This window comes from Thalassophryne amazonica, chromosome 18 (assembly GCF_902500255.1).
Source record: "Thalassophryne amazonica chromosome 18, fThaAma1.1, whole genome shotgun sequence".
In the NCBI taxonomy this organism is placed as follows: Eukaryota; Metazoa; Chordata; class Actinopteri; order Batrachoidiformes; family Batrachoididae; genus Thalassophryne; species Thalassophryne amazonica.
The window spans coordinates 29439989-29452683 of record NC_047120.1 but is presented as its reverse complement, the minus strand read 5'-3'; positions in this window follow the sequence as shown (position 1 = coordinate 29452683).

Genomic DNA, 12695 nt, shown 5'->3' with positions numbered 1-12695 from the left:
ATCACAAATGCTTTTGTTCAAATCTGTATCTCAGGGAGGGGATCAGGGAGAGTTAGAAAACATGCAGGGCAGGTGACTCCTGCTCTAAACCATAAATGCTGTGCCCCCCACAGCTGCTTCAGAAACACCTTTACACTGGACTTAAAAAAAAACAACATAAAAAAAAATCATCTGAAAACAGCTCGACCTCCGCTGCATTTGCAATTGATTTGGGCTTGAATCAGCAGGGGCCATTCTGGTGATGACGTAGCAACAATATGGCCACGGCTGAGGGCTGAACTATTTTTGGTGTCACCTACACTTTAAGTAAGCTCAATAGTAAGTTTTATTTAATAAATTCCAAGTAAGCACATAATATAACTGTAAATACATTAAAACTACATCGATGACACAAGAAAGTGAAAACTTATTTCTGTTGTGGTCCATTTAAAAATCTAATGAAAAAAATTGAAGTAATAATAATAATAATAATAACCATACTGATAATAATGATAATAATAGTGTGTATATAAATAACCTAAATAATTTATAAATACATTAAGACAGTAAACTGACATTTAAAAATTACATAATTAACAGGAAATAAAAGGGTTGAGTTCTTCTAAAAACTGTTGTGGTCTAAGGTTCTAAAGCATTCTGGACTCACACCATTTCAACTCATTGTAGAAACTGCATAATTTATTACCACCCTTGAACAATGTAGGCTACCTATTTTCTAAACACCTCCCAATCTAGAGCACGTGGATCCCCACAGGCAACACGCTAGTTAGTATATAGTTCTCTCGACCACATAAAGGAATTCACCATAAACTGTATACATACAGGTCGGCCGACCAACGTATTTCACACCTAGATTCCTTTGGAATCCATAGTGTAGTCACAAAGCTAGCGCTAACATATCTTCACATATCTTCTTTCGACACTTCCAAGTTCTATGAGTTCCACATGACTGTTGGTAAACATTTGATAGCCAAAGTCATGTTTGTGTTGCTTAATCCTTTATTTGTCCTTCCACAGTCAATAAGCAGGTTAGCATACACATCTTTAACACGAACGGCTGGTAACTGTTTAGATTGTGAACAGAGTCATCCGCTGTTGCTTTCTCTTCAACTCTTTGTGGTCATACTTCTCCAAAATCGGATAAACTTGTGCGGCTTTCTCGACGAGACTCACCGGCTCCTGGCATAAGTGTCCACTGTAGGGAACACCCATCACAGCAAGAAATTTGTTTTAGGTGTGGGACCATCATATTCCAGAACTTTTCACACTCCTCCATAATAACACATAACGCATGTGAAAGTAATGGGGAAACAAACACTAAACATAATTAAAAAATAAAGCACATTAACCAGGTGCCGCTAAGTAAAAATTGTCATTGTATTAATGCTACCAGAAGTGCATTTATCGGCTAAAACAAAAATGGATCTTGGCGACGCAATGTGTTCTGGGTCTCTTTTTCCTATATGCAATAGGGAGAATTACCTGCAACAACAAATTGCTGTGTTTTCATAAGCTTAGAATGAGCCCATCATATCTCCATGGGAGCAGGTGCCCTCATGAAGGCCACTGTTGCCCCACCATGTTCAGACAGTAACCATAAAGAGACATATTTACTCCACCTTTTGAATTCGAAGACTGCAAAAAGGAGGGACCTGTGGTTGCTCCCCTATAGAAATCTACTTGAAAGGAATTGGTTGACAAGATCCAGTTCTGCCAGACAAAATTCAAGTACGTTGGCCACATAGTCTCAGCTGATGGCATTGCTGCTGACCCGACCAAGATTGAAAGTGTTACCAACTGGCCCAGACCCTAAAGGCTATGCAATCCTTCTTAGGCTTTTGTGTTTACTACCGATGATTCATTAGAAGCTACTCATCAATTGTTCGCCCTCTGACAGAGGATCATACACATTGATTGTCAAAGGAGAAGTCAAGGGAGCATGAATCACTGTCCACCCCCCCAAAAAAGTGAGAGGAAACAAAATCGGGAGCGGAGACATCATAATGCACTATGTGGCCTCATCACTAGATGGCACTAAATCCTGCACACTGTAACTTTTAGGTTTTAAAAAGGGAAATTAATTAAGGGAAATTTAATTTAAAGCATCAGTGGGCACGAACAACATTAAAAGGTTTCTGTATTTCTGTCTGTGGGGTGAGGATGTGGAACAGATTGGGAGTGGGGCTCAAGCAATGTCCAAGCATGAACCAGTTCAAACAGCGGTACAAAAATATGTTTTTTTCTGGGTATAGGGAGGAGGAAGGGTAATGAGGGTTAGGGTGTTTTTGTTTTTTGCTTCGGCTTGTAAATATATAGTATTTTGTATGTAAGTAGGTATGTGTAGGTGTATATTTATGTTTGTGTATATATATGTGTATATATGTATATGTGTATATATGTGTATGTATATGTGTATGTATGTTGATGTGTGTATGTATATATGTATGTGTATGTGTATATATATGTATATATATATATATATATTGATATCGGTTTAGGTGTGTAGGAATCTATGTGTATATGTGGCAAAGGGTATTACTGGTTGTGGGGAAGAAGGGGTAGGGATAAATAAGCTGATGCTTCACCCTACCCCTTTTCGGACATGTTGGGTACACAGTAGGAACTTTTTTGTTGTTGTCTTTACTGATCTATCTTGTAATTGTTGTTGTATCAAATGTTCGAAATAAACAGTTTTCATTCATTCATTCATTCAAGGGGATGCAGATTTACTGTGTGAGAACATGATGAACATAAATACATTACACACATTATGATAATTGTAAGTCAGCTGTATATGTACTTTTAAGGATACAATAATTCCAGCCCATGTTAAAAAAACAATGGGGGTGGTCTACTTTCAATAATTCATCTGGAGATTGACAGATGTGTGTCTCCAGAGACATACGTTTGGAGAGCAAGCTGCTCTGCACTCCACTAAGACTCACTGTGAACTCTGTTGTCGATTTGTGAGCATGAAGATCATGTCAAAGATCTAGGCAAGAAGACATGAACTACCCCATCTCCACTTCCAACAAACTGATCCATTATTCAAGGCTTTGCTTTATGCCTGCAGAAATGCAACAAGGCAGTGACTCTGTGCAGACCACCTGGGACACCTTGGAGAATTGTCCTGATTTGTGAGCACATGTATGTCTGTATCATCTTGAGATAATTGTTGGCTTAGGAGAGTCATAATATGCAAAATCTTGCTTTATCTAGCTTTTAAAGTTATGGTTTCAGATTAAACATCCTTCAATTTTCATCATTCAACAGCCATGCTTCTTGGAAACAGCTTCACTCTAAGACAAATATATACCTGGAATACCTCATTCGAGACTTCTTCAAGTATGTCAGAAATACAAATTGAGAGTTCAAGCAGAAGGGAAGCAAGTCCAGAAGCACTGGAGGTGGGTTCAGCTTAATATATCATGGTGTGGATTGGAAGAGAAATGGTGTTGGGGTCAATCAGCGTGATCAGTGTGGAATTGGTAGGGATGGGACGACTAATCGTAATAGTCTACTACGACTAGCTAACATCTGACTAATCAACTTTTTTTTAATTAGTTGACTAGTCGAAAGCCATTTATTAAGTTCATTTAACCCTTAAAAGAACAGACCTGCTAGAGCTGCCAGCACTCCCTTCACTCAGTGAAGAAAGTGTGTGAACCTTGGCAGGTGAATTAGTCAGCTCAAACAGGTAGTCTATGCTTAGTAAATGAATGCAGATATTGTCTTCATACTAATGCTGTTTTTTTTTTGTTTTTTTTGTATTTGTGATTTTGTGTTTATATTTGTTAAAATAAATGTCACACTTGAGTTTCACCATGAATATTTGAAATGGGCTTAACTCATTCAGTGTCAAATTTAGTCACCAACTCATCAACTAGTCACATTGACTAGTTGATGAGTTGGTGCCTGACTAGCCAACTAATGATTTTCATTAGTCGTCCCAACCCTAGGAATTGGAAGTTGAAGGGATGATGATGAACGTCATCAGTGTAGGTGCCCCAAAGGTAGGTTGTGAAATGAAGGAGAAAGAGGAAATTCTGAAGTAGTTGAGGTGCAAGAAAGTGTACCCAAGGATGACAGAGTGGTGATTGAACGGACCTCAGTGGTGTTGGTGAAGGGAACAGAGGGTTGATATGGTATCAAGGAGAGAAATGTGGAAGGGTAGATGGTTATTATTTTATGAAAAAACCAGAGCACAGAGGGACGTGTAAGAGTGGAGGAAGGTGTACACAGGTGGACTACATTCTGTATAGGAGATGCAACCTAAAAGAAATTGGAGACTGTCCAGTGGTGGCACTGGAGAGTGCAGCTATACAGCAGGAAGGTACTGGGTGACAGAGACAGAGGAATTAAGACAGCAAGACTTGTTGGTGGAATGATGGTGTTGTGGACCATAAAAAAAAACTAAAGGTTTAGTGAAAAAGAATTAGGAGGTCAGAGAGATCATAAAAGGAGACAGGAATACAAGGAGATGCAGCGTAATGTAAAAAGGGATGTGGCAAAGGCAAAGAAAAGGACACACAGTGCCCTGGAACACATTTTGTTTGTGGCATTTCAAAAAAAAATTTAAATAAAAAAATACAAATTTCTAAATATTTTTTCCCTTAAAATCAAACTCAAAGCAAATCTCTACAACTTGACATAAATTAATAAAAAATATACAAGCACAACAACCCCTGGCAATAATTATGAAATCACCGGCCTCGGAGGATGTTCATTCAGTTGTTTAATTTTGTAGAAAAAAAGCAGATCACAGACATGACACAAAACTAAAGTCATTTCAAATGGCAACTTTCTGGCTTTAAGAAACACTATAAGAAATCAAGAAAAAAAATTGTGGCAGTCAGTAACGGTTACCTTTTTAGACCAAGCAGAGGGAAAAAAATATGGACTCACTCAATTCTGAGGAATAAATTATGGAATCACCCTGTAAATTTTTATCCCCAAAACAAACACCTGCATCAAATCAGATCTGCTCGTTAGTCTGCATCTGAAAAGGAGTGATCACACCTTGGAAAGCTGTTGCACCAAGTGGACTGACATGAATCATGGCTCCAACACGAGAGATGTCAATTGAAACAAAGGAGAGGATTATCAAACTCTTAAAAGAGGGTAAATCATCACGCAATGCTGCAAAAGATGTTGGCTGTTCACAGTCAGCTGTGTCTAAACTATGGACCAAATACAAACAACATGGGAATGTTGTTAAAGGCAAACATACTGGTAGACCAAGGAAGACATCAAAGCGTCAAGACAGAAAACTTAAAGCAATATATCTCAAAAATCGAAAATGCACAACAAAACAAATGAGGAATGAATGGGAGGAAACTGGAGTCAACGTCTGTGACCGAACTGTAAGAAACCGCCTAAAGGAAATGGGATTTACATACAGAAAAGCTAAACGAAAGCCATCATTAACACCTAAACAGAAAAAAACAAGGTTACAATGGGCTAAGGAAAAGCAATCGTGGACTGTGGATGACTGGATGAAAGTCATATTCAGTGATGAATCTCGAATGTGCATTGGGCAAGGTGACGATGCTGGAACTTTTGTTTGGTGCCCTTCCAATGAGATTTATAAAGATGACTGCCTGAAGAGAACATGTAAATTTCCACAGTCATTGATGATATGGGGCTGCATGTCAGGTAAAGGCACTGGGGAGATGGCTGTCATTACATCATCAATAAATGCACAAGTTTACGTTGATATTTTGGACACTTTTCTTATCCCATCAATTGAAAGGATGTTTGGGGATGATGAAATCATTTTTCAAGATGATAATGCATCTTGCCATAGAGCAAAAACTGTGAAAACATTCCTTGCAAAAAGACACATAGGGTCAATGTCATGGCCTGCAAATAGTCCAGATCTTAATCCAATTGAAAATCTTTGGTGGAAGTTGAAGAAAATGGTCCATGACAAGGCTCCAACCTGCAAAGCTGATCTGGCAACAGCAATCAGAGAAAGTTGGAGCCAGATTGATGAAGAGTACTGTTTGTCACTCATTAAGTCCATGCCTCAGAGACTGCAAGCTGTTATAAAAGCCAGAGGTGGTGCAACAAAATACTAGTGATGTGTTGGAGCGTTCTTTTGTTTTTCATGATTCCATAATTTTTTCCTCAGAATTGAGTGATTCCATATTTTTTCCTCTGCTTGGTCTAAAAAGGTAACCATTACTGACTGCCACAATTTTTTTCCTGATTTCTTATAGTGTTTCTTAAAGCCAGAAAGTTGCCATTTGAAATGACTTTAGTTTTGTGTCATGTCTGTGATCTGCTTTTTTCTACAAAATTAAACAACTGAATGAACATCCTCTGAGGCCGGTGATTCCATAATTTTTGCCAGGGGTTGTATAAGTAATGCAACGCTTTGGTATAATACCTGTAAATAATCAATTTTATTGCCAGTTTAGCAAAGTTAAAAAAGTATCAGGTAACGAGGTACTGAAATCACTTGACTGCGTTGTTGTGTGATTTTTTTTTTAAGGCACATGAAACAGAACTATGCCTAACTTCACATACCAAGCTGTTTATAATGTTGTTATTCTTGGACCAAAATCTGACACGATGACTATTTTTTAGTTGTTTCTCCTGAATAGGCCTGTTAGGAGAGTATGAGTACAAGATAGTTTGTGAAAATGGCTCCTGGCTGTGTTATTTTATGAGCTTCCGTTAGCAGTATCCCACCGAGGACGACAACTAATTATATGTGCAGACGGGTGACAAATTAAAGACAAAAACTTACTTTGAGTGTTCAAGCAGAGTGTGGGGTCACTGTGATCTGTAGAAGAGCTCTCATTAATTTTGGCAGGAATCTGTACAAGTCACTTGCACGCCACAAGATGAACAGCATCAGTCCAAAAGACACTTAAAAAATAGATGGTAATAGAGAAATGGTTTAGTATTGCAATATCGTTGAATATATGTACTTTCATGTGGATGTGGATAAATGTGTGCTTCAGGGTCACCACAGCAGATCCAACACTCTGTACAGATATTATACAAGTAAATATTCTGTCATTCTCATCATTTCTATTTTTATTTTCCAACTCCAAGCTATATAAACCTCAATGCTTATTGGATTTAAGCATACACAGATGGTATGTATTTGTGTGATGAATGATTAACACCCTACATCAAGTTGTGCAGAATTATTAGGCCAACAGAGCCAACAGACACTGAAAATCAAATTTCTCAGCCTCCCTGGGAAAGCCGGTGTCAGGGTACTAGAGAGAAGAGTCCCTTAATTCAGAATGTAATGACACGACGAGTCTGGGAAAAAAAAAAAAAAAAAAAAAAAAAAAAAAACAGTCACGTGACTTGTGGTGCCATGTTGGGGCCAAAATAGCGTTCGCTGTCAATCTATCTGCATGTACATTCAACTATTTTATTTATTTATTTGTTGAAAATGATGGGTTGTTGTGCATTTGGAGGCACAAATAGACACAAGGGCTCCAAGATGTACAGATTCCCTTCAGATCTGAACAGAAGAAAAATTTGGGAAAATCAAGTCAGCCGTGTGGGATGGAAGCGACTTCATCATCAAAGCTTTGCAAGGTAAATTTATTGTTCAGTCCCATGTACAGTAAAACTCACCTAAACTGTCACCGTATAAACCAGATATTTGTAGTCATCGGACAAAAAAGTCCCAATGTTTTGTATTGTTTTCCATGTAATAAACACGGTATATAACGGATTTTGTACAACGGATTTCTAGCTCACATCGGATAAAATGTCCCGACTGCAATCTATTTCCATTAAAACCCCCTCACATGTGGGACCGGAGTCATTTCCGTGATTAAAAGCCCGACCATTTATTTGTTTCAAACCGTGCTCAGACTCGGACCTGCAGCCTGGGCGTGCACCTGTTAAATCAGACACTGCAAAAGGCTGTGATTTGACACTTTTCTGCTTTCACTCCTTCGTCTCCCATGAATAGTTTTTGCAGTGTGCACACCGATTACATTTCGGGATCACATATATTTGGCAGAGAAGTTTGCAAATTTACAGCACAGTCGGAAAAAGAGGAAATTGTACAGCTTACCTTTGAATTAGAGGTGATGATTGTAGAAAGAAAAGCTTGTTGAGGGTCAAATTAATCCATAATAAAGCAACGGAGAACTTTAAAACTGTCATGCATGTCATTGCATGACACGGAGTTACAGAGCTGTAGAAGCGTAAATCAGGCTTTAAATTAATTAAATAAATCATCATCAATTTTAAATTAATGCAAATTTGATATCTTAACTATTTTTTATTTATTTTTACTTTTTTTGTAGCACCTGGACCTGGATGTGTTGCTGTATGTGGTTAAATGATTTTAAAAAATGTTGAAAACATAAAAGGTTCATTCAGTAGTTCAGCAAAGTAGTTCAGCAAAGCACCAAAATGGAGGCATGTTCTCAGTTGACACCACTCTCGCAATAAAGGGACCCCACTAGAGAGGAAACTTAGACTGTTAGTCGAACCTCAGATTCAGCAGGAGCAATGCGTGTTCAGTCCTGGTCTTGGAACAGTGGACTTGCTCTTCTTTACACTTCTTATAAGGGCTTGGGAGCATTACCAAATTAACATCTGTCAAAAATACACCTGCTGCCTATTTGCTATGTAGATGTACTGTATGTAGTGCTGCAATTGAACTGCTGCAGAGCTAATGGAAAAGGAAACATTGACTTGAGTGGAGTCTCTGAGCGCCGTATATGTACGTATCACAGACAGAACAAACTGCAGATGGAACGCAAATGTAGTACGCGGCAATCTGACCTTTTGTGATGGGGATTCATGCTCCCTTGTCTTCTCTAGTGATAAGTATATGTATAATACTCCATTTCACAAAAACCCACTCATTCCTCTTCTTTTTTCTTCAGAATTGTGGCAGTGCTGCAGAATAAGTATGTCCCTTCTGGACTACAGTATCAACATGGCGCTGCAACATGGCAACCTCCATAAGGTGGTCTACTCCTACGTAGGCATGAAGGTGTCATTCTAAGCTTATGAAAACACACAAATTTGGTGTTGCAAGTTATACACTAATGTTTTTAATTTTTTGACTGGATTAAAGAAATGTCTATATTCTGCTTCTAACAAGAATGATCCACTCATCAACAATCAACTTGTTTAGACTTCATGGAGAGTGGCTTCACCGAATGGTAAGAAGGCAACGTTTCTTGGGGTCTTCTGGCATGAACATGCACATGTTTACCTTCGTAGGATTTGTCACAATGCTACCAGGCATTTCTAATGACATTTTTGCTTATTCAGTGGCAACAACAAGTACTTTGCCATGTTTCTGGCTTTCCCCATTCTCTTGCATTGTAAACTGAAAAACAGGAAACATTACTTATGTCCATGTACATGGCTTGGAGGGTGACAGGCATTCTTGTCTGACAAGAAAGTCATGAAACTGCCCTTGAGCAAGGTTCATATGCCATGTTTCATTTACCTCAGAAGTTGTAAATCATGACTGGGAATGATGTGACACCTGACATAAATGTGTTACAGTGTCCACACAACACCTCAAGTCTGGAAATAAGCTGCACACCTCCAAGATTTTGGAGGATAGCAACCACATCTATATGTGGTCCACCAAAGAGACCTCATGGAAGAGGACAGATGATGCAGAAGTTACATTTGTGTTTTAATTTAGTGCACAGTTTGTAGCTTTAACCAGTCATTGTTAGCAACATCTATTGGGTTAGCCAACATTAGCGACACCAGTTCATGAACAATACATTATGTGACATTTCCAAAATACTGTAACATGTCCACAGACAGTAGTAGTACAGTGTGTACAGGATTGATTCAATTGTACACAATAAGACAGAATTGCTTAAAAAAAAAGAAGAAAATAACTGCAGGGTTCACTGCTGTAGATGCTTAGAATAGCCATCTTGGATTTTGAACTTGTGGTATGTGGGGTTTGAAATTTACAGAAGCATATTGCATTCACTGGATAAAAAAAAATTAAAAAATTAGACTGCTGATAATTATAATATCAGAGATCAGGATCTCGTAATTACATGAATATCTTGTAATTACGAGATCATGTGAATTTTTTTATTCTTGTAATTACGAGATCAGGCTATTTTTATTTATTTTGTGTGTGTGCATGTAATCGCTTCCGTACAATGGGCTTCCGTACAATGGGCTTCCGTACTTCCAATCTCTCAGTAAAGACAAGCGTGAGAATTCCCGTGTCATAATCTAAAATCTGCCAATTTGTAACTTCTATGTGCACACACAGTGTCGATTTTCCCCTAAACTGTTCCTGGGTGAATGAAACTCCTCCAGCGAGGTGGGGCACGGGGCACCCAGACTGGCATGCGCCCAGCTGGGAGTGAGCCCCGCTTTGTCCCTCAGTAGTCAGTGGGGCTGTGTGAGTGAAAGCTGGAAGTCTGGAGGGGGGCGAGACACGTCTTATTTTGGTGAGATGCCCCGTCGTCCTCCCTGGACATTCATCCAGGAGCACTTTAGGGGAAAATCCACACTTTGTGTTTGATTACAGTGTGTTATCATCGGCTAACCTCAGCCCACTTCTTCACTGTGAGGGACTGGAAGTACGGAAGTTTTCTGGACCAAGGCCCATTTAACAACAACAACAACAAAACCTCGCAGACCACATAAATCTCAAATATCTAAAAACAATAATAATTTACAGACGAGCTGAGTTAATCATGAAAATAATACATATATCCTACTATGTGTTAAACTGTGGAGTACTTTTAAACAGTTTGAGAAACACTTTTCAGTTAGAACAAGATATTAATTTAAAATGTGATATTTTACCAATATCACAGATCACCCGGGGTCACTCACGATCCACCAGTGGTCCCTTCACCTTCACTTTTGTTTTCTATCTGTATATTTGTAATTATCTATCCAACTTTACCGCAGTAATTTAATACTTGAAGGAGATTAAAAAAGGAAATCTTTAACATGATTGAAATTCAAGCTGTACGACCTTTCAAATGTCACAAAACTGACAAAATTTAGTTTCTACAGAAATCCAAACATTATAATGTGGGTTTATTTTTGGTCTATTTGAAGAGTTTCAGTCAGGGTTTAGAATTCATCATAGTACAGAAATAGCATTAGTGAAGGTTACAAATGATCTTCTTATGGCCTCAGACAGTGGACTCATCTCTGTGCTTGTTCTGTTAGACCTCAGTGCTGCTTTTGATACTGTTGACCATAAAATTTTATTACAGAGATTAGAGCATGCCATAGTTATTAAAGGCACTGCGCTGCGGTGGTTTGAATCATATTTACCTAATAGATTACAATTTGTTCATGTAAATGGGGAATCTTCTTCACAGACTAAGGTTAATTATGGAGTTCCACAAGGTTCTGTGCTAGGACCAATTTTATTCACTTTATACATGCTTCCCTTAGGCAGTATTATTAGACAGCATTGCTTAAATTTTCATTGTTACGCAGATGATACCCAGCTTTATCTATCCATGAAGCCAGAGGACACACACCAATTAGCTAAACTGCAGGATTGTCTTACAGACATAAAGACATGGATGACCTCTAATTTCCTGCTTTTAAACTCAGATAAAACTGAAGTTATTGTACTTGGCCCCACAAATCTTAGAAACATGGTGTCTAACCAGATCCTTACTCTGGATGGCGTTACCCTGACCTCTAGTAATACTGTGAGAAATCTTGGAGTCATTTTTGATTAGGATATGTCATTCAATGCGCATATTAAACAAATATGTAGGACTGCTTTTTTGCATTTGCGCAATATCTCTAAAATTAGAAAGGTCTTGTCTCAGAGTGATGCTGAAAAACTAATTCATGCATTTATTTCCTCTAGGCTGGACTACTGTAATTCATTATTATCAGGTTGTCCTAAAAGTTCCCTGAAAAGCCTTCAGTTAATTCAAAATGCTGCAGCTAGAGTACTGACAGGGACTAGAAGGAGAGAGCATATCTCACCCATATTGGCCTCTCTTCATTGGCTTCCTGTTAATTCTAGAATAGAATTTAAAATTCTTCTTCTTACTTATAAGGTTTTGAATAATCAGGTCCCATCTTATCTTAGGGACCTCATAGTACCATATCACCCCAATAGAGCGCTTCGCTCTCAAACTGCAGGCTTACTTGTAGTTCCTAGGGTTTGTAAGAGTAGAATGGAAGGCAGAGCCTTCAGCTTTCAGGCTCCTCTCCTCTGGAACCAGCTCCCAATTCGCATCAGGGAGACAGACACCCTCTCTGCTTTTAAGATTAGGCTTAAAACTTTCCTTTTTGCTAAAGCTTATAGTTAGGGCTGGATCAGGTGACCCTGAACCATCCCTTAGTTATGCTGCTATAGACTTAGACTGCTGGGGGGGGTTCCCATGATGCACTGAGTGTTTCTTTCTCTTTTTGCTCTGTATGCACCACTCTGCATTTAATCATTAGTGATTGATCTCTGCTCCCCTCCACAGCATGTCTTTTTCCTGGTTCTCTCCCTCAACCCCAACCAGTCCCAGCAGAAGACTGCCCCTCCCTGAGCCTGGTTCTGCTGGAGGTTTCTTCCTGTTAAAAGGGAGTTTTTCCTTCCCACTGTCGCCAAGTGCTTGCTCACAGGGGGTCGTTTTGACGTTGGGGTTTTTCCGTAATTATTGTATGGCTTTGCCTTACAATATAAAGCGCCTTGGGGCAACTGTTTGTTGTGATTTGGCACTATATAAATAAAA